Source organism: Anomaloglossus baeobatrachus, chromosome 6, assembly GCF_048569485.1.
Source record: "Anomaloglossus baeobatrachus isolate aAnoBae1 chromosome 6, aAnoBae1.hap1, whole genome shotgun sequence".
In the NCBI taxonomy this organism is placed as follows: Eukaryota; Metazoa; Chordata; class Amphibia; order Anura; family Aromobatidae; genus Anomaloglossus; species Anomaloglossus baeobatrachus.
Window position 1 is genome coordinate 197,649,182 of NC_134358.1, and position 20,599 is coordinate 197,669,780.

Below are 20,599 nucleotides of genomic sequence, written 5' to 3' on the forward strand. Positions count from 1 at the left end.
GATGATTTCAGTGAAGTCACTGACCTCACCTGCATCTCCTGGCAGATAACCATGCTTTCTTTCCAAGAGATGCAGATTTGGTGCTGAAATTTCAACAGAATAATTCTGTACCAAAACTAAACCTCTTGGTAAAAAACACATCACTAACACAGGCAGTATGATGCAGTAGTGATCTGATATTTTGCCAGGTGTAGATTGGATGCTGGAATACAGTGTAAAATGTTCAGCATCAAATTTGGACCAAGAATGCAAAAAAAACGATTTTCACACAGTTGTGGTGCAGTTTTCTGCCAGGAGGTGCAAATTTGCACCTCATGGCAGAAAACTGCTGTCATGAGGTGTCCTGCTCTTAACTCACCAGGTGGCTTGGCATCATCAGACTGTTCACACTGCAGAGTCTGACACATCAGTATAACACTAATCACAGAAAAACAGGGAATGTAAATACATCCAGACATCCTTTATAGTCTTTAACTAATCAAATCCCTTGTATGGATAAAGTGGTTGAATATGCTCCGAAATCCAATAAATATACCTTGTGTGCAAAATACACAAGAAGACATTCATGAACATATATTAACTTTATTAATAAAAAGGCATTTACAATCTGCTCCTCTCCACTCCTGCTGAAGAAGCTTACGCAATGCTCACTTTCAGGACCTGGGACCCCTTTGTCCCACTGGCTCCTGGCAGCGAGCGCCTCTCATTAGTAATGGGTAAGTGATATTTTCACAAATACTTAGTTTTAGTAACACCTATGGGTGTACAGTTTATGTGTGTTATTTGTACCCATGTATGAGTTGCTCTGCATGTTTATTTACTGCATGATGGAATAAAATTTTGAAAATTGAATTGCTATGCAGAGGCCACTGAGGTGCCTGCTGCCTGCTATACAGTTGGTGCAATAGGTTGAGCCCTCCTTTTATACCATGTACTTTTGCATTATATATCTCTGGATTTGGTGTCTATTGTATATTTTAATATTTTAAGTGCCTTTTCTATTAATAAGTTCATATATGTTCATGAATATAGGTCTCCTTACGTGTTTCGTACACGAGGTATATTTAAATGCACGTCTCCTGGTGCATTTAAGTTACTCAGCAGAGCAGGGGTCATGGTGTCTGGTCTGGCGGGAATTAATTCCTGCTGATCTGTGAATTACTGCTGTGAGCACAGGTTATGCAAGACCTATCACAGTTGCCTCCACCCTGATAATACCAGTCCCCAGTGGTCAGCTTTACCTTGACTGGTTATCAAAAATGGGGGTCCCTATGGCGTTTTTTAAAATTATTTATTTAACTAATTTGAAAAAATAGTGTGGGATACTTTCTATTTTTGATAAGCAGCCAAGGTAAAGTTGACCGCTGCGGGTTATCAAAAATATGGGAGAGTCCATGTCTTGATCTGGCTATAATATGCCTTAAAGTGCCCATACCGGGAAAGATTGCTGATTTTCTGATCTTTAACATCTGCAAACAAGCTTTACTTTGTATCACGGAGTATGTAATGACAGGTCAAGGGCCTTTATGCTGGCTCTCAGACTTGAGACCCTGTGCTGTCCCTTATTTTGGAGGTAGGCTTGATGGCAGCCAGGTCAAGGCCCCCAGAGTGGCCCTAACTCCTGACCTGGTCCTGATGTTACTCCCCTTCTCCCCCACCCTCAGGGTGGGCTGGAAAACCAAATAACAATACCCCACAAAATTACACAGACAAGGGTGAATGGAAACTCGTACACACTGCACTCAAAACACACAGGAGAGACAAATATGTGTAGAGGGGGATAAGGAAAAAGGGAATGAAGTATCATACAACAGGGGAATATCGCAACAAAGGTCACCATCAACAGGTTCACCAAAAAGATCGGTATCGCTTGTAGCAAAAACTGAAGCTATAATCGGCAATATGTAGTGAGATTCAGGATCTTATGTAGGAAGCAGATGACTGATTGGGAATTGGCAACCTGAGCTCCTAGCAGAGTTCCCCAGGTCAGCAGGAATGAACTCCTGCAGGACTGAGGAACAGAGCACATTAAACAGCTGACGCCACGCTCTGGCTGAAGAACTAGGAGACATCAGGTTGCCTATCAGGCTCTGCATTGTGAACAGAGCCTGATGCCACCATGACACGTAATAAGTGTGGACCTGAACACTGCATGACATTTTGATGACAAACCTGGACAGGAACAAGACACACAATTAATTGTCTGTGTTCGGGTCCGAGACCCAAACACATGGCATTCAGCATGAACCCACATCCACATTTTAAAAAGGACATTCAGAAGTTAGAGTCAGTTCAAAGGCAGGCAACTAGACTACTACAAGGAATGGAAGGCCTCCCATATGATGACAGGTTGAAAAAGTTAGATATGTTTAGCTTAGAAAAAAGACGTCTCAGAGGAGATCTCATTTATTATTATTATTATTATTGTTTATTTATAGAGCACCATTGATTCCATGGTGCTGTACATGAGGGGGTTACATACAGAATACATGTACACGTTACAATAGACAGACTAGCACAGGGGGAAGAGGGCCCTGCCCTTGCGGGCTTACATCCTAAAGGATTTTGGGGAGGAGACAGTAGGTGGGGTGTAGGTGGGGCGGCAGCTCCGCACGGTGGTGGGGCGGCAGCTCCGCACGGTGGTGGGGCGGCAGCTCCGCACGGTGGTGGGGCGGCAGCTCCGCACGGTGGTGGGGCGGCAGCTCCGCACGGTGGTGGGGCGGCAGCTCCGCACGGTGGTGGGGCGGCAGCTCCGCACGGTGGTGGGGCGGCAGCTCCGCACGGTGGTGAAGCAGTGAGGTCATTGAAGGTTATAGGCATTTCTGAACAGATGAGTCTTTAGGTTCCGTTTGAAGTTTGCGAGTGTAGTAGATAGATTTATATGTATAAATACATGTGTGGTCAATATAAAGGACTGGCACATGACTTATTTCTTCCGAAAACAATACTAAGGACCAGGGGGCATTCACTGCGAGTGGAAGAAAAGAGATTCCGGCAGCTAAATAGGAAAGGGTTCTTTACAGTTAGAGCAGTCAGACTGTGGAATACCCTACCACAAGAGGTAGTAATGGCAGATACTATAACAGCTTTCAAAAAAGGGCTGGATGATTTCCTCAGTACACAAAACATTGTTGGTTATAAATGACTAAGTGACCAAATGTAGAACTGGTGGAGGAAGGTTGAACTAGATGGACCTAGGTCTTTTTTCAACCTTAGTAACTATGTAACTATGTAACTATGTAACCCTGACCTTTACAGTTTGGTTCGCTCATCCCTACTTATAATCATCATGACTTATTTTGGCTATATAGTCCTCAAAAAATTCCTAGTGAATCTCTTCAAAATGGACAGAATGTGGAAGAAAGATATCAAGCTTTGATATGTGAACAAAGCTTTGTACACGAAGCTTTGTTATGTGAACATCAGTGGATTTTTTTATTCTTATTTAAAGTATTTTGAATAATAACTTGATTAATATTCAGTTGTAAGATATTAACATAAGTATATACAGTGTTTTTATTATTTTTTAAATGATTGCAACAAGAAAGTTTCTTAAATGTATAACATTTTTTTTTTATTAAGGGTTAAGAAATGTTTAGTTTACACTGAAAACTCATTTCCATTAATGATGGGGATTGTTGTTTCTTAGTAATCAAAATAAAGCTGACACGGATGTGAAGTAAAAAAGTGTTAAAGTATTTAGTTATCCAAATGTGTTTTTGCTTCATGTATGCTATTAAAAACATTTATTTGTAAGAATAGCTGGGAAAAGCAACCAATTACCCCGGGCCCTATGTAGGATATTGAGATATCTGATAAATATGTTTGTAATTGTTTTACTTTGTGGAAATCTTTGTTTGGGCACAACAAGGGCATAATTCCTAAAATCTGGTCACTTGAACGGGTTTATGCTGTTCTGACACTTTGGGGCTTTGCAATTGGAGTCCACAAAATATTTTAGGAAAAATATTTGCTCCAAACATCAAATGGTGCTCCTTCCCTCCCGAGAACCTGCAGTGTGCCCAAACAGTACTGTACGGTGACTTGTGGGATATTGCAATATTCAGGAGAAATTATGCACCACATTATGAGGACTTTTTCACCTATTTCCTGTGTGAAAATTGTAAATCTGGAGCTAAAACAACATTTTAGTGGTACAAATGTAATTGCTTTTTCTTCACCGCCCAATAGTATAAAATTTAGTGACACACCTGTGGTGTAAATATGCTCACTGCACCCCTAGATTAAATCATTGAGAGGTGAACTTTGTAACATAGGATAATTTATTGGGGATCTGCTTTTCTAGCATATCACGGGTTCTGCCAATGTGACCTCGCCCACCTAAATAATTCCAAGTAAATCTGAACTCCAATATGATGCTTCTTCCCTTCTGATGTTTGCACTGTGCCAAAAGAGTATGTAGTTTTTGACCACATGTGGGGTATTGGCAAACTCAGGAGAAAATACGTAACAAGCTTTATGGTCCATTTTCTCCTTTTACCCTTTTTAAATTAAAACTTTGAGGCCAAAACAACATTTTAGTGGAAAAAAAGGTAATTTATTATTTTCACAGCCAAATGTTATACAATTCCGTGAATCACATGAGGATTAAAATTGCTCCCTACCCAAGTAGATCAACTCCATGAGAGGTGTAGTATTCATAATGTGGTCACTTGGGGGAGGGGTTTATGATGTTTTAGCCCCTTAGGGGATCTTAAAATATGACATAGCGTTCGCAATCTGTTCCTGCAAATTGGAATGCCTTCCCTTCTGAAGAGTGCAGTGAGCCAAAACTGTAATGTCCACCAAATATGGGTTATCATTGTACTCTAGAAAAATTTCAGAAGAAACTGTATTGTGCATTTTCTTGAGTTACGCTTGTGAAAATTAGAAATGTAAGGCTAAAACTGTTTTCTTGCCAAAAATATGACTTTTTATTTCCAAGGTTCAACATCATAAAATTCTGTGAAATACCTAAGGGTTCAAGGTTCTCATGACACATCTGAATACATTTCTTAAAGTTATGGGGAATGTTTACTGTTTAGGTACATCAAGGGCTCTCCAAACACAATATGGTGTCCAGTATTGATTCCAGATGATTTCACATATCTGCGTATTCAGGAGCAATTGCACAAGAAACTGAATAGTGCATTTTTTCTTGTAACACTTGTAAAATTTAAAAATTTAAGGCTTAAACAACATTTTTGTGGGTAAAACATGATTTTTGTATTTTTAGGCCGTGCACCCTATTTTGGTTGTTTTATCTGTAAACTGGTTTAGCTATTGGTGACTGTTCATACACAGCCACTGGCCCTGTCCACAGGCTATTTAATCTTACCAGCACCTGCCTGGGCCTGTCCCGCCCACAGCTGTGACTCAGTCACATGTACGGGAATGAAAAGCACCAGGTAAGTGCTGCCTCAGGCAGTTCTGCATTAGATGTGTGAGGTCATATGGCACCCCAAACAAAATATAATATTTAGTGTAGGACTGCCCCATGAGATTTGCCATGACGTTGGCGGGGTAGCTCAAAATATTGCAATGTTTTGCCAAAAATCTCTATTTTATCAACAAATACAGTATAGAAATCGTGCTGGCTCCTTCTTTTGGCAGGTGGTTAGCCTCCACCAGGCCGTGCACCCTATTTTGGTTGTTCTATCTGTAAACTGGTTTAGCTATTGGTGACTGTTCACACACAGCCACCGGCCCTGTCCACAGGCTATTTAATCTTACCAGCACCTGCCTTGGCCTGTACCGCCCACAGCTGTGACTCAGTCACAGGTACGGGAATGAAAAGCACCAGGTAAGTGCTGCCTCAGGCAGTTCTGCATTAGATGTGTGAGGCCATATGGCACCCCAAACAAAATATAATATTTAGTGTAGGACTGCCCCATGAGATTTTCCTTGACGTTGGCGGGGTAGCTCAAAATATTGCAATGTTTTGCCAAAAATCTCTATTTTATCAACAAATACAGTATAGAAATAATGCTGGCTCCTTCTTTTGATTTTTTTTGGCAGGTGGTTAACCTCCACCAGGCCGTGCACCCTATTTTGGTTGTTCTATCTGTAAATGGGTTTAGCTATTGGTGACTGTTCACACACAGCCACCGGCCCTGTCCACAGGCTATTTAATCTTACCAGCACCTGCCTGGGCCTGTCTCACCCACAGCTGTGACTGAGTCACAGGTACGGGAATGAAAAGCACCAGGTAAGTGCTGCCTCAGGCAGTTCTGCATTAGATGTGTGAGGCCATATGGCACCCCAAACAAAATATAATATTTAGTGTAGGACTGCCCCATGAGATATGCCGTGTCGTTGGCGGGGTAGCTCAAAATAATGCAATGTTTTGCCAAAAATCTCTATTTTATCAACAAATACAGTATAGAAATCGTGCTGGCTCCTTCTTTTGATAAAAATTGAAAGTATGAAAATTGCGAAATTTTCAACATTTTTGCCAATGGATCACTGAGTAGAGTTGAGCGAACCGGTCCCGGATCGGCTCGAGGTCGGTTCGCCGAACGGAGCTCCCGTTCGAGTTCGGCTCGTCGAACGTTCGACGAACCGAACTCAAACTGCATAGGAAACAATGGCAGGCAATCACAAACACAGAAAAACACCTAGAAAACACCCTCAAAGGTGTCCAAAAGGTGACAAACAACTCACAACACATGGGAAAGTGACAAGGACATATACTCATGCGAAAACAAAAGAGCTGGACAAGGAAAAAGAGGAGGACACACAGATATATGAGTATATGCAAGGAAACATTGATTCCATTATTGTGCAACTTGAGCCCTGCTCATTTTAGGCTTCCAATCTGGATAAATTGCCTGAGCTCGCCACGTACGCCTTGGGGATCTTGTCGTGTCCTGCAGCCAGCGTTCTCTCGGAACCTGTCTTCAGTGCTGCTGGGGGTCTGCTGGCAGATAAGCACACGTGTCTGTCAACTGACAATGTGGACATGGCTCTCAGAGGACTTTTCTTCCCCTGGGTCAGCCAGGGGACGGGAAAGGCACGCGTATTTTTGAGAGTGCTTCATGCAAAGCATCTTTTTCATTTTGAAAAGGGGCATCAACTGATGTCAGTCAAGTGGGGTGTGTGTGGCCCAATTAGTGGCAACGAGAGAGACTGTGGTTGGAGTCCCCTCGCTGTGTTTCTAAAAGAACCAAGATGAACAAGTCATGGCTCTCAGAGGACTTTTCTTCCCCTGGGTCAGCCAGGGGACGGGAAAGGCACGCGTATTTTTGAGAGTGCTTCATGCAAAGCATCTTTTTCTTTTTCAAAAGGGGGCTCAACCAATGCCAGTCAAGTGGGGTGTGTGTGGCCCAGTTAGTGGCAACAAGGGAGACTGTGGTTGGAGTCCCCTCGCTGTGTTTCTAAAAGAACCAAGATGAACAAGTCATGGCTCTCAGAGGACTTTTCTTCCCCTGGGTCAGCCAGGGGACGGGAAAGGCACGCGTATTTTTGAGAGTGCTTCATGCAAAGCATCTTTTTCATTTTGAAAAGGGGCATCAACTGATGTCAGTCAAGAGGGGTGTGTGTGGCCCAATTAGTGGCAACGAGGGAGACTGTGGTTGGAGTCCCCTCGCTGTGTTTCTAAAAGAACCAAAATGAACAAATCATGGCTCTCAGAGGACTTTTCTTCCCCTGGGTCAGCCAGGGGACGGGAAAGGCACGCGTATTTTTGAGAGTGCTTCATGCAAAGCATCTTTTTTTTTTCAAAAGGGGGCTCAACCGATGCCAGTCAAGTGGGGTGTGTGTGGCCCAGTTAGTGGCAATGAGGGAGACTGTGGTTGGAGTCCCCTCGCTGTGTTTCTAAAAGAACCAAGATGAACAAGTCATGGCTCTCAGAGGACTTTTCTTCCCCTGGGTCAGCCAGGGGACGGGAAAGGCACGCGTATTTTTGAGAGTGCTTCATGCAAAGCATCTTTTTCATTTTGAAAAGGGGCATCAACTGATGTCAGTCAAGTGGGGTGTGTGTGGCCCAATTAGTGGCGACGAGGGAGACTGTGGTTGGAGTCCCCTCGCTGTGTTTCTAAAAGAACCAAGATGAACAAGTCATGGCTCTCAGAGGACTTTTCTTCCCCTGGGTCAGCCAGGGGACGGGAAAGGCACGCGAATTTTTGAGAGTGCTTCATGCAAAGCATCTTTTTCATTTTGAAAAGGGGCATCAACTGATGTCAGTCAAGAGGGGTGTGTGTGGCCCAATTAGTGGCAACGAGGGAGACTGTGGTTGGAGTCCCCTCGCTGTGTTTCTAAAAGAACCAAAATGAACAAATCATGGCTCTCAGAGGACTTTTCTTCCCCTGGGTCAGCCAGGGGATGGGAAAGGCACGCGTATTTTTGAGAGTGCTTCATGCAAAGCATCTTTTTCTTTTTCAAAAGGGGGCTCAACCGATGCCAGTCAAGTGGGGTGTGTGTGGCCCAGTTAGTGGCAATGAGGGAGACTGTGGTTGGAGTCCCCTCGCTGTGTTTCTAAAAGAACCAAGATGAACAAGTCATGGCTCTCAGAGGACTTTTCTTCCCCTGGGTCAGCCAGGGGACGGGAAAGGCACGCGTATTTTTGAGAGTGCTTCATGCAAAGCATCTTTTTCATTTTGAAAAGGGGCATCAACTGATGTCAGTCAAGAGGGGTGTCTGTGGCCCAATTAGTGGCAACGAGGGAGACTGTGGTTGGAGTCCCCTCGCTGTGTTTCTAAAAGAACCAAAATGAACAAATCATGGCTCTCAGAGAACTTTTCTTCCCCTGGGTCAGCCAGGGGACGGGAAAGGCACGTGTATTTTTGAGAGTGCTTCATGCAAAGCATCTTTTTCTTTTTGAAAAGGGGCATCAACTGATGTCAGTCAAGAGGGGTGTGTGTGGCCCAATTAGTGGCAACGAGGGAGACTGTGGTTGGAGTCCCCTCGCTGTGTTTCTAAAAGAACCAAAATGAACAAATCATGGCTCTCAGAGGACTTTTCTTCCCCTGGGTCAGCCAGGGGACGGGAAAGGCATGCGTATTTTTGAGAGTGCTTCATGCAAAGCATCTTTTTCTTTTTCAAAAGGGGGCTCAACCGATGCCAGTCAAGTGGGGTGTGTGTGGCCCAATTATTGGCAACGAGGGAGACTGTGGTTGGAGTCCCCTCGCTGTGTTTCTAAAAAAACCAAGATGAACAAGTCATGGCTCTCAGAGGACTTTTCTTCCCCTGGGTCAGCCAGGGGACGGGAAAGGCACGCGTATTTTTGAGAGTGCTTCATGCAAAGCATCTTTTTCATTTTGAAAAGGGGCATCGACTGATGTCAGTCAAGTGGGGTGTGTGTGGCCCAATTAGTGGCAACGAGGGAGACTGTGGTTGGAGTCCCCTCGCTGTGTTTCTACAAACAGGAGCTGTGGACAAAGAGCGCAATAGGGTCTTACCCTTATAGACACAGGGTATGGAGGGGAAAAAACCTACTCACCATATGTAGTTGTGAAAGTCACAACTACTATGTTCGCATGTATCAATCAATCCTGGCTGCGGCAACCCAAGGGCTGATAACAGAAGGAAATAGTAGAAATCGGGTTTCTGAAGCCGCGCCAAAGATCACCAACAGGACATCAGATTTATGTGACTTTATTACAGCATCGGTCTACGCGTTTCGTGAGCGCTGCTCACTTCCTCAGGACCATATGAAAGACACCATCAAATCTCAATTTTGAGATTTGATGGTGTCTTTCATATGGTCCTGAGGAAGTGAGCAGCGCTCATGAAACGCGTAGACCGATGCTGTAATAAAGTCACATAAATCTGATGTCCTGTTGGTGATCTTTGGCGCGGCTTCAGAAACCCGATTTCTACTATTTCCTCGCTGTGTTTCTAAAAGAACCAAAATGAACAAATCATGGCTCTCAGAGGACTTTTCTTCCCCTGGGTCAGCCAGGGGATGGGAAAGGCACGCGTATTTTTGAGAGTGCTTCATGCAAAGCATCTTTTTCTTTTTCAAAAGGGGGCTCAACCGATGCCAGTCAAGTGGGGTGTGTGTGGCCCAGTTAGTGGAAACGAGGGAGACTGTGGTTGGAGTCCCCGCGCTGTGTTTTACATGCTTTTAGAAGGGCATGACATGGCTTAGAGGTTGACTTTCAGCATCTGGAAACTGTTGGCTACCAAAATGCTGCCTTTCCAACCTTTTTAACCGAGGATTTTTGAGACCTTATGCCCATCGCAGTGCCCCAAGAGCCGATGCCCAGGCGCCACTCCTTCTCCAACAAAGGCGTGCACGCGCTACACCAGCATGTCGCACTAAACATCACTGATTCCTTGAGAAACTCTGTGTGACAGGGTGCTTTTCACCACAGATAATTGGCCCAGTAAGCATGGACAGGGGCGTTACATGTCGCTGACTGGGCAATGGGTTACTGTGGGGAGAGATGGAGAAGGGTCTGCTGTACAAGTCTTGCCGTCCCCACGAGTTGTTTCAATCCTTCTTCTGTATGTAGAAGTTAATACACTGCTTCTGCCTCTTCAACCTCGTGTGGGTCCTCCACCTTGGCGCAAACCCTGTGTGGTCAGGCCACCCTTCCTTGTAACTGCGCACAAGGACTACCACACACCTCCTTACTATGCTGGCAGCAGAGCTCAATGCCATCAGGCGGTCAAAGTTTTACTTTGAAATGTATGGGAAATGTGAGTCACACCGCTGAGAAGTTGTGGACGGTTAGCTCTGGAGACCGAGTTTCATCAATGGTTGTCTCCACTCAATCAGCAGCCAGGGAAGGCCGGGTGCGACAATGATGCAAACATGGGTGCGGCCCTTCGCTGTGACAATGTGACACACGTGCCTTGTGTGGTTCACGTGTTGAACCTGGTTGTCCAGCAATTTTTAAAGCACTATCCTGGCCCACATGGCCTTCTGCAGAGAGCACGGTGTAACGCCTTGCTTGATCCACACACTCAGATGGGCTGTAAATGATAGGCTAGAGGGAAGCCACTCACCAAGCAGGACCCCTAGAACCCTGAAACCCTTTAACCCCTATACAGGGATTAGGAATTGCACAGGGCCCAAGGTGATTAATACCTGTGGAAGGCTGCAGTTCCAGAGAATAGTAGTCAGGCAGGGTCAAAACATTAATTGAGGAACAGGAACAGAATGGGACGGCCAGGACTTAATCAGAAAACAAGCAGAGGTGAAATGCGGATCGGCCAACAAGGTACATAAACAGCAAGCAGGAAAAGTAGTCAGGTAACAAGCACACAAAATCATAAAACTGAACTGGGGGTAAAAGCAGAGCTATGTCTGGCAGTGGTCTGCAGACAGGATGGGCATAAAAAAGGGTGTGGTGTCTTCCCATTGGTTGTAGCTGAATGATGGTATTTCATCTGTGAGATACCCACCAGCTACATTCAGCCAGAGATTCTGCATCTGTCAAGGTAATGCAGCCCAGTGGGTGAGCATAACCTGCGTCCACCTGCGCCGCTGGCATCGACTCCTCTCCCATCATCAGCACTATTCATGAAAGGAACACGTTGTCACCTGGCGACCGGAGTACAAATTGACGGAGCGGACTCCGTTGGTGACTTAACAGCCGTGTGCGGCAATGATGCAAAACTGGCTGCGGGCCATCGTCAGGGCAATGTGACACACGTGCCTTGTATGGCTCACGTGTTGAACCTAATTCTCCAGCAATTTTTAAAACACCATCACGGCCTACATGGCCTTGTGCAGCGTGCACGCTCGCTATGTGCTCACTTCCATCGTGCGCTCACAGCAGCTCAACAACTTTCGTCGCTACAGAAGTCTTTTGGTCTGGTGGTTAAACGCCTGAAATGCGATGTGCCGACACGCAGGAATTTGAATCTGCACATGTTGCAGCGTTTGTGGCAGCACCGCCGAACCCTGCTGCAATACGTTATGACATATAGCCTGGGATAACTTGATCCAGAGGTGGTGCAGATCACGCTGCTGGAGTGGTGTCAGATCAAGGACCTATGCACCCTGCTACACAGTTTACAAATGTCGACGAAGATGTTTAGCACTGGCAATGTCATTCTCAGCGTGACAATTCTGGTCATCTACAGGATGGAGCACACTGTAATTATTATTCGGAGTCAGGTGTTGGGACAAGAGGAAGGGGAGGAAGTACAGGAGGAGTCATATGCGGAAGGGATAACAAGATCTACGAGGTCCAGATGGTCAGCGGCACCTATGCGGCAGTCATGGTGAGGGAGAGGGATTAACAAGGGCGCATAGTATCAGCAAAAAATGTTGAGGAAGGTGCAGGAGCCCATGAAGAAATGGAGGACGAACTGGCGATGGGCATGGAAGACTCAGCAGATGAGTGAGAGCTTGCACACATTTCGGTTGTGCGAGGTTGTGGGGAGAGGGCAGAGGAAGGAGGCACGATTCTCACCTCTCTGCCACCAACACACCAAGGACTTGGTCCTCCTAGATGCACAAGACACATGAGCGCCTTCTTGCTGCACTACCTACAACATGACCCTCGGATTGTACGAATTCAAAGTAATCCAGAATACTGGGTTGCCACACTGTTAGATCCCCGGTACAAGACAAAATTTGGCGAAATAATTCCTGCCATAGAAATGGACGCACGTATACAGGAGTATCTGCAGAATGTGGTACGCAATCTTAGATCTGCTTTTCCACTAAACACCAGTGCTTCACAGAGTGAATCTCAACGCTTTGTCATGGATAGGAGGAAATGGTCTTTTACTTGTCCACATCTGAGGGACCGAGGGCTGGCTGCTGTGCTGAGATGGCGTTGAGTACGGTGTCCCTGCAGAGTTGCACTTTTGGTCATATACCAAAATGAGTTGAAAAAGGACAGATGCTGGTGGAAAGGGGAACAGGTGTGTTGGAAAGGGGAAAAAAGTTTTGGTCCGTGGATTTGGTGGTTAAGCAACAGTAACATTTGCTGAAGAATCACCATCTGTTACAGTGGGACTGGCAGTTTTGGATAAAGTGGTATATACTATGTTACCGCTATATAACGAAAACTAATAAGAAAAGAAAGAGACAGGTATATATCCCCATCAGCAGTCAGTGTGCACCGTGCTCCCAGTTGGAAAAGGAGAGGTTGGCAACTGGAAGGTTTGGTGGAGGATACAGAGCTGTGTGGCTATGAAACTAATAGTAGCCTGAACCGAGTTAGACGCCATTCGGATCTGGAGACTGGGAGCCCTGTTAGCGTCACAGGGTCCACATGCCCACCCAGCCCAGGAACTCCCTGTTAACAACACAGGGGCCATTGAGTACGCTGACCGTGTGCGTAGGGGCACACCTGTGGACAGCAGGCGCATCAGCAGCAGCAGGCCTGTTAATGCCACTGGGCTGCACAAGCAGGACTGGTAGGACAGGAGCTGGTCTTAACCGTTCTGCGTTACCAACTGTGGTGGTGGCCTGCATCGACACACTATCCCTGCCTACCTCTGGCCTAAAGCCGCAATGGGTTCAACACATGGAGGTGTGCTCTTTCGGAGCATAATAGAAGACTGCGCACCTCCTTGTTGGCTCCAGCCCCTTTTATAACCTGGGTCCGCCCCAAACCAGGGTGAACCACAATGCACCTCCTAGAGACAAAAGTAGAGTGACACGTCATGAGTGGCATAACTAGCGTCCTATTTGGAACCGCAACTTCAATGATGACCTCATGGCTGCCATGACCCAAACACCTCACCAGTCATCGTCTGACCATCAATAATGCAGTGACAAGTCATAGGGGTGGGCCTCTGCAAGCCATTTGGGAGGACACCTGATGCCCTGTGGTCTATATGGGACTCCCACATCAGGGGCAGGGCCAAAGAGTTCATTACCGGACCTAGTCTCTGATGCAGTAAGTGCCTGAGCATGCTCAGTAGCATCAAATACAGTCTCTGAAAAAAGACTATCAGCTTTAGCATGGTGTCTAGGCACAAAACAGGACTTAGACCCGGCACGAAATGCAAGCACCTGTGCAAAGAGGCTTTTCACACTTAGTGTGGGAGCATGCGCTGTATCCCGAAAAGAAGACTTAGCGTCAGGAATAACACAGTCAGGCTGAGCATACTCACTAGGCGAAACACTGTAATTAGGCTGCAGCTGGGGTAAATCGGCAAACGCATGCGCACTAGCTGCCTCTCCACACTTAGACGTGGAGGAGAAATTGCTCTTGGAGATGCTGTCTATGAACAGAAGGAAAAGCTAAAGGAAGCCTGACTTTCTATCCCTCCGAATTATCAAATGCAGCAATGAATTCCCTGAGTTTGCTATAACATTAGCGTAGCAAAATGTGCATGAGGGTGTCATGTAGAGGTGCTATAAATAGCTTGGCACCAGTGGGGCACTAATGGAATACAACAGCCAGTTCTATGATGCCACTAAATGGCAGTATTTTTTGCTATCATTATAGCTTATTAAAAACAGAGCAGGAGGGTGTCATGCAGAGGTGCTAGAAATAGCTTGGCACCAGTGGGGCACTAATGGAATACAACAGCCAGTTCTATGATGCCACTAAATGGCAGTATTTTTTGCTATCATTATAGCTTATTAAAAACAGAGCAGGAGGGTATCATGCAGAGGTGCTAGAAATAGCTTGGCACCAGTGGGGCACTAATGGAATACAACAGCCAGTTCTATGATGCCACTAAATGGCAGTATTTTTTGCTATCATTATAGCTCATTAAAAACAGAGCAGGAGGGTGTCATGCAGAGGTGCTGCACATAGATTTACACCAGTGGGGCACTATTGGAGTACAACAGCCAGTTCTATGATGCCACTAAATGGCAGTATTTTTTGCTATCATTATAGCTCATTAAAAACAGAGCAGGAGGGTGTCATGCAGAGGTGCTGCACATAGATTTAAACCAGTGGGGCACTATTGGAGTACAACAGCCACTTCTTGTATGCCACTAGGTACACTGAGTGTTTGCTAGTATAATGGCTTAGTAACAATGAGTTTGAGTGTGCAATGCAGGCAGAGGTGCTGCAAATATCTTTGCAATAGTGTGAATAGACAAAAGTCCAATAGCCACGTTTAGGATGCCACTAGGTACACTGACTGTTTGCTAGTATAATGGCTTAGTTAAAAAGAGTTGGAGTGTGCAATGCAGGCAGACGTGCTGCAAATATCTTTACAATAGTGTGAATAGACAAAAGTACAATAGCCACGTTTAGGATGCCACTAGGTACACTGACTGTTTGCTAGTATAATGGCTTAGTTAAAAAAAGTTGGAGTGTGCAATGCAGGCAGACGTGCTGCAAATATCTTTACAATAGTGTGAATAGACAAAAGTACAATAGCCACGTTTAGGATGCCACTAGGTACACTGACTGTTTGCTAGTATAATGGCTTAGTTAAAAAGAGTTGGAGTGTGCAATGCAGGCAGACGTGCTGCAAATATCTTTACAATAGTGTGAATAGACAAAAGTACAATAGCCACGTTTAGGATGCCACTAGGTACACTGACTGTTTGCTAGTATAATGGCTTAGTTAAAAAAAGTTGGAGTGTGCAATGCAGGCAGACGTGCTGCAAATATCTTTACAATAGTGTGAATAGACAAAAGTACAATAGCCACGTTTAGGATGCCACTAGGTACACTGACTGTTTGCTAGTATAATGGCTTAGTTAAAAAGAGTTGGAGTGTGCAATGCAGGCAGACGTGCTGCAAATATCTTTACAATAGTGTGAATAGACAAAAGTACAATAGCCACGTTTAGGATGCCACTAGGTACACTGACTGTTTGCTAGTATAATGGCTTAGTTAAAAAAAGTTGGAGTGTGCAATGCAGGCAGACGTGCTGCAAATATATTTGCACTAGTTTGACTACACAAAAGTACAATAGCCACGTTTAGGATGCCACTAGGTACACTGACTGTTTGCTAGTATAATGGCTTAGTTAAAAAAGTTGGAGTGTGCAATGCAGGCAGACGTGCTGCAAATATCTTTACAATAGTGTGAATAGACAAAAGTACAATAGCCACGTTTAGGATGCCACTAGGTACACTGACTGTTTGCTAGTATAATGGCTTAGTTAAAAAAAGTTGGAGTGTGCAATGCAGGCAGACGTGCTGCAAATATCTTTACAATAGTGTGAATAGACAAAAGTACAATAGCCACGTTTAGGATGCCACTAGGTACACTGACTGTTTGCTAGTATAATGGCTTAGTTAAAAAAAGTTGGAGTGTGCAATGCAGGCAGACGTGCTGCAAATATCTTTACAATAGTGTGAATAGACAAAAGTACAATAGCCACGTTTAGGATGCCACTAGATACACTGACTGTTTGCTAGTATAATGGCTTACTTAAAAAAAGTTGGAGTGTGCAATGCAGGCAGACGTGCTGCAAATATATTTGCACTAGTTTGACTACACAAAAGTACAATAGCCACGTTTAGGATGCCACTAGGTACACTGACTGTTTGCTAGTATAATGGCTTAGTTAAAAAAAGTTGGAGTGTGCAATGCAGGCAGATGTGCTGCAAATATCTTTGCACTGGTTTGACTACACAAAAGTACAATAGCCACGTTTAGGATGCCACTAGGTACACTGACTGTTTGCTAGTATAATGGCTTAGTTAAAAAAAGTTGGAGTGTGCAATGCAGGCAGACGTGCTGCAAATATCTTTACAATAGTGTGAATAGACAAAAGTACAATAGCCACGTTTAGGATGCCACTAAGTACACTGACTGTTTGCTAGTATAATGGCTTAGTTAAAAAAAGTTGGAGTGTGCAATGCAGGCAGACGTGCTGCAAATATCTTTGCACTAGTTTGACTACACAAAAGTACAATAGCCACGTTTAGGATGCCACTAGGTACACTGACTGTTTGCTAGTATAATGGCTTAGTTAAAAAAAGTTGGAGTGTGCAATGCAGGCAGACGTGCTGCAAATATCTTTGCACTAGTTTGACTACACAAAAGTACAATAGCCGCGTTTAGGATGCCACTAGGTACACTGACTGTTTGCTAGTATAATGGCTTAGTTAAAAAAAGTTGGAGTGTGCAATGCAGGCAGACGTGCTGCAAATATCTTTACAATAGTGTGAATAGACAAAAGTACAATAGCCACGTTTAGGATGCCACTAGGTACACTGACTGTTTGCTAGTATAATGGCTTAGTTAAAAAAAGTTGGAGTGTGCAATGCAGGCAGACGTGCTGCAAATATCTTTACAATAGTGTGAATAGACAAAAGTACAATAGCCACGTTTAGGATGCCACTAGGTACACTGACTGTTTGCTAGTATAATGGCTTAGTTAAAAAGAGTTGGAGTGTGCAAGCAGGCAGACGTGCTGCAAATATCTTTACAATAGTGTGAATAGACAAAAGTACAATAGCCACGTTTAGGATGCCGCTAGGTACACTGACTGTTTGCTAGTATAATGGCTTAGTTAAAAAAAGTTGGAGTGTGCAATGCAGGCAGACGTGCTGCAAATATCTTTACAATAGTGTGAATAGACAAAAGTACAATAGCCACGTTTAGGATGCCACTAGGTACACTGACTGTTTGCTAGTATAATGGCTTAGTTAAAAAGAGTTGGAGTGTGCAATGCAGGCAGACGTGCTGCAAATATCTTTACAATAGTGTGAATAGACAAAAGTACAATAGCCACGTTTAGGATGCCACTAGGTACACTGACTGTTTGCTAGTATAATGGCTTAGTTAAAAAAAGTTGGAGTGTGCAATGCAGGCAGACGTGCTGCAAATATATTTGCACTAGTTTGACTACACAAAAGTACAATAGCCACGTTTAGGATGCCACTAGGTACACTGACTGTTTGCTAGTATAATGGCTTAGTTAAAAAAAGTTGGAGTGTGCAATGCAGGCAGACGTGCTGCAAATATCTTTACAATAGTGTGAATAGACAAAAGTACAATAGCCACGTTTAGGATGCCACTAGGTACACTGACTGTTTGCTAGTATAATGGCTTAGTTAAAAAAAGTTGGAGTGTGCAATGCAGGCAGACGTGCTGCAAATATCTTTACAATAGTGTGAATAGACAAAAGTACAATAGCCACGTTTAGGATGCCACTAGGTACACTGACTGTTTGCTAGTATAATGGCTTAGTTAAAAAAAGTTGGAGTGTGCAATGCAGGCAGACGTGCTGCAAATATCTTTACAATAGTGTGAATAGACAAAAGTACAATAGCCACGTTTAGGATGCCACTAAGTACACTGACTGTTTGCTAGTATAATGGCTTAGTTAAAAAAAGTTGGAGTGTGCAATGCAGGCAGACGTGCTGCAAATATCTTTGCACTAGTTTGACTACACAAAAGTACAATAGCCACGTTTAGGATGCCACTAGGTACACTGACTGTTTGCTAGTATAATGGCTTAGTTAAAAAAAGTTGGAGTGTGCAATGCAGGCAGACGTGCTGCAAATATCTTTGCACTAGTTTGACTACACAAAAGTACAATAGCCGCGTTTAGGATGCCACTAGGTACACTGACTGTTTGCTAGTATAATGGCTTAGTTAAAAAAAGTTGGAGTGTGCAATGCAGGCAGACGTGCTGCAAATATCTTTACAATAGTGTGAATAGACAAAAGTACAATAGCCACGTTTAGGATGCCACTAGGTACACTGACTGTTTGCTAGTATAATGGCTTAGTTAAAAAAAGTTGGAGTGTGCAATGCAGGCAGACGTGCTGCAAATATCTTTGCACTAGTTTGACTACACAAAAGTCCAATAGCCACGTTTAGGATGCCACTAGGTACACTGACTGTTTGCTAGCATAATGGCTTAGTTAAAAAGAGTTGGAGTGTGCAGAGGACAGGAGGGTACAGTGCCAGGATTGTGGGGCTCTGGGTAGAGGAAAGGAAGCCTGCCTTTCTATTCCCTCCTAATGGTGAAATGCAGTGACGAAATCCCTGACCTTGGCTACACAGACGCTGTCTCTGTTTTCAGGACCTGTCACCTATGGCTCTGACCCTACCGGTTTGAGCCCTTAAAAGGATTGATAGAAAGTGCTCTCCCTAAGCTGTCTAACGCTGTGTATGGAGCGCATACAGCTGTATCGGCGATAGGACTCAGGAGGACGGAGCTGCGACAGTGATGTCTGACACCAAAGACGCAGAAGAGATAATGGCGTCCTGGAGGAAAATGTCCGGTTTTATAATGCAGGGACATGTGACATGGACATCCTATCACACATGCCGTTGCTTCTCTGGCTAAAAGTCTACTTAGCTGTGTGTGTGTCTGGTATTGGCTGACATGCTGGCCCGCCCCACTACATGCGCGCGCTTAGGGAAGGAAGACAAGGGAAAAAAAAAAAAATGGCGATCGCCATTATAGAGACAGCAGTGATCTGAAGGCGCAGTTCACGCACACTATACACTGAAATGTCATAATAGTGTGATTCACAGAATGACTTACACTATTACAGCGGAAACCAAGCTAGGAATTAGCTGGTTTTTTTCTGCTAGAACTGTTCTCGAACGTTTCTAGAACTATCGAGCTTTTGCAAAAAGCTCGAGTTCTAGTTCGATCTAGAACAGGCCCCAAAATCACTCGAGCCTAGAACTGGAGAACCTCGAACCGCGAACTGCGCTCAACTCTATCACTGAGATCGAATGAAGCATTCTAGCGTTATTACCACATAAATTAACACTGTTCAGAACTGTAAAATTTGGCTCTGTTAGGAAGGTGAAAACAGGTTTTGACAGTAAGTGTAAACTTCTTTTGGTAGATCTTTCATAAACTTCTTAATGAGTCCAACCTTTATGTTGAGTGGTTGCAGGAGAATTAGTGAAATCAATTAAACATTCCGCAACTATGTTCTTTAATCCACGTTGCAAAAATGTTCTCATTGGCCACTTTTTTGGCTCCAGTGATGAGTCCTATCCAAGCTGTCCCATTCATGCAAAATATAAAGAGAAGGACTGCACACCAGCGACAGTGCAAGTGGAATAACTATAAAGCAGAAACTGCTATGTGAATACTGACATGAAAAATACAATAGCTATATGTAAAAATGAAAATATGACAATGGTATCTGCATAACTACTATGAACTTTAAGAATAAAGAGAAATTTAGCTATTGAATTGATCAATACAACAAAGCCCCAACACCTCATTACGGTATTCTCTTACAATGGGGTCCCTAGCTAATGTGTGTCCTCTCTTGCAGTTAAAAAACCTACCGTGTATGGGAAGCTGAGACCCAGGCTATATATGTATAATGTGGACCGGCAGTAGAGGGAGCACGTGGCTGAGCTTCAATGGACTACCAAGATGGCAGTAATAGTAGCCTTCACACACACACCTGGGCACAACCTGCCATGTGAACTTATCAGTACACTGTAATTGGATCATAAGGGAGCAATGTGAGCCTTTGGGTATGTGCATTGCCGATTCAGCTATTTAAATTGAGCTGTAACTGATAGACAGCACCATTTAATTAGGTGAAGAGCAGCAATTGATACTAGCTACAATCACTGGTCTTACTAGCAGATTTTGACTGTGTTTCCCCCCGTTGGCAGTAGTGCAGGCTCAGATTCTGAGCCTGGTCAATACAAGTGCACCATGACAATGATGTACAGTTACATCAGAGAAGTGGGAATGAGAGAGATTGCTCTAAAGTGTTCCATTATTAAATATATTGGGATGACATTGTGTCAGTTTCTTGATCAATAGGTGA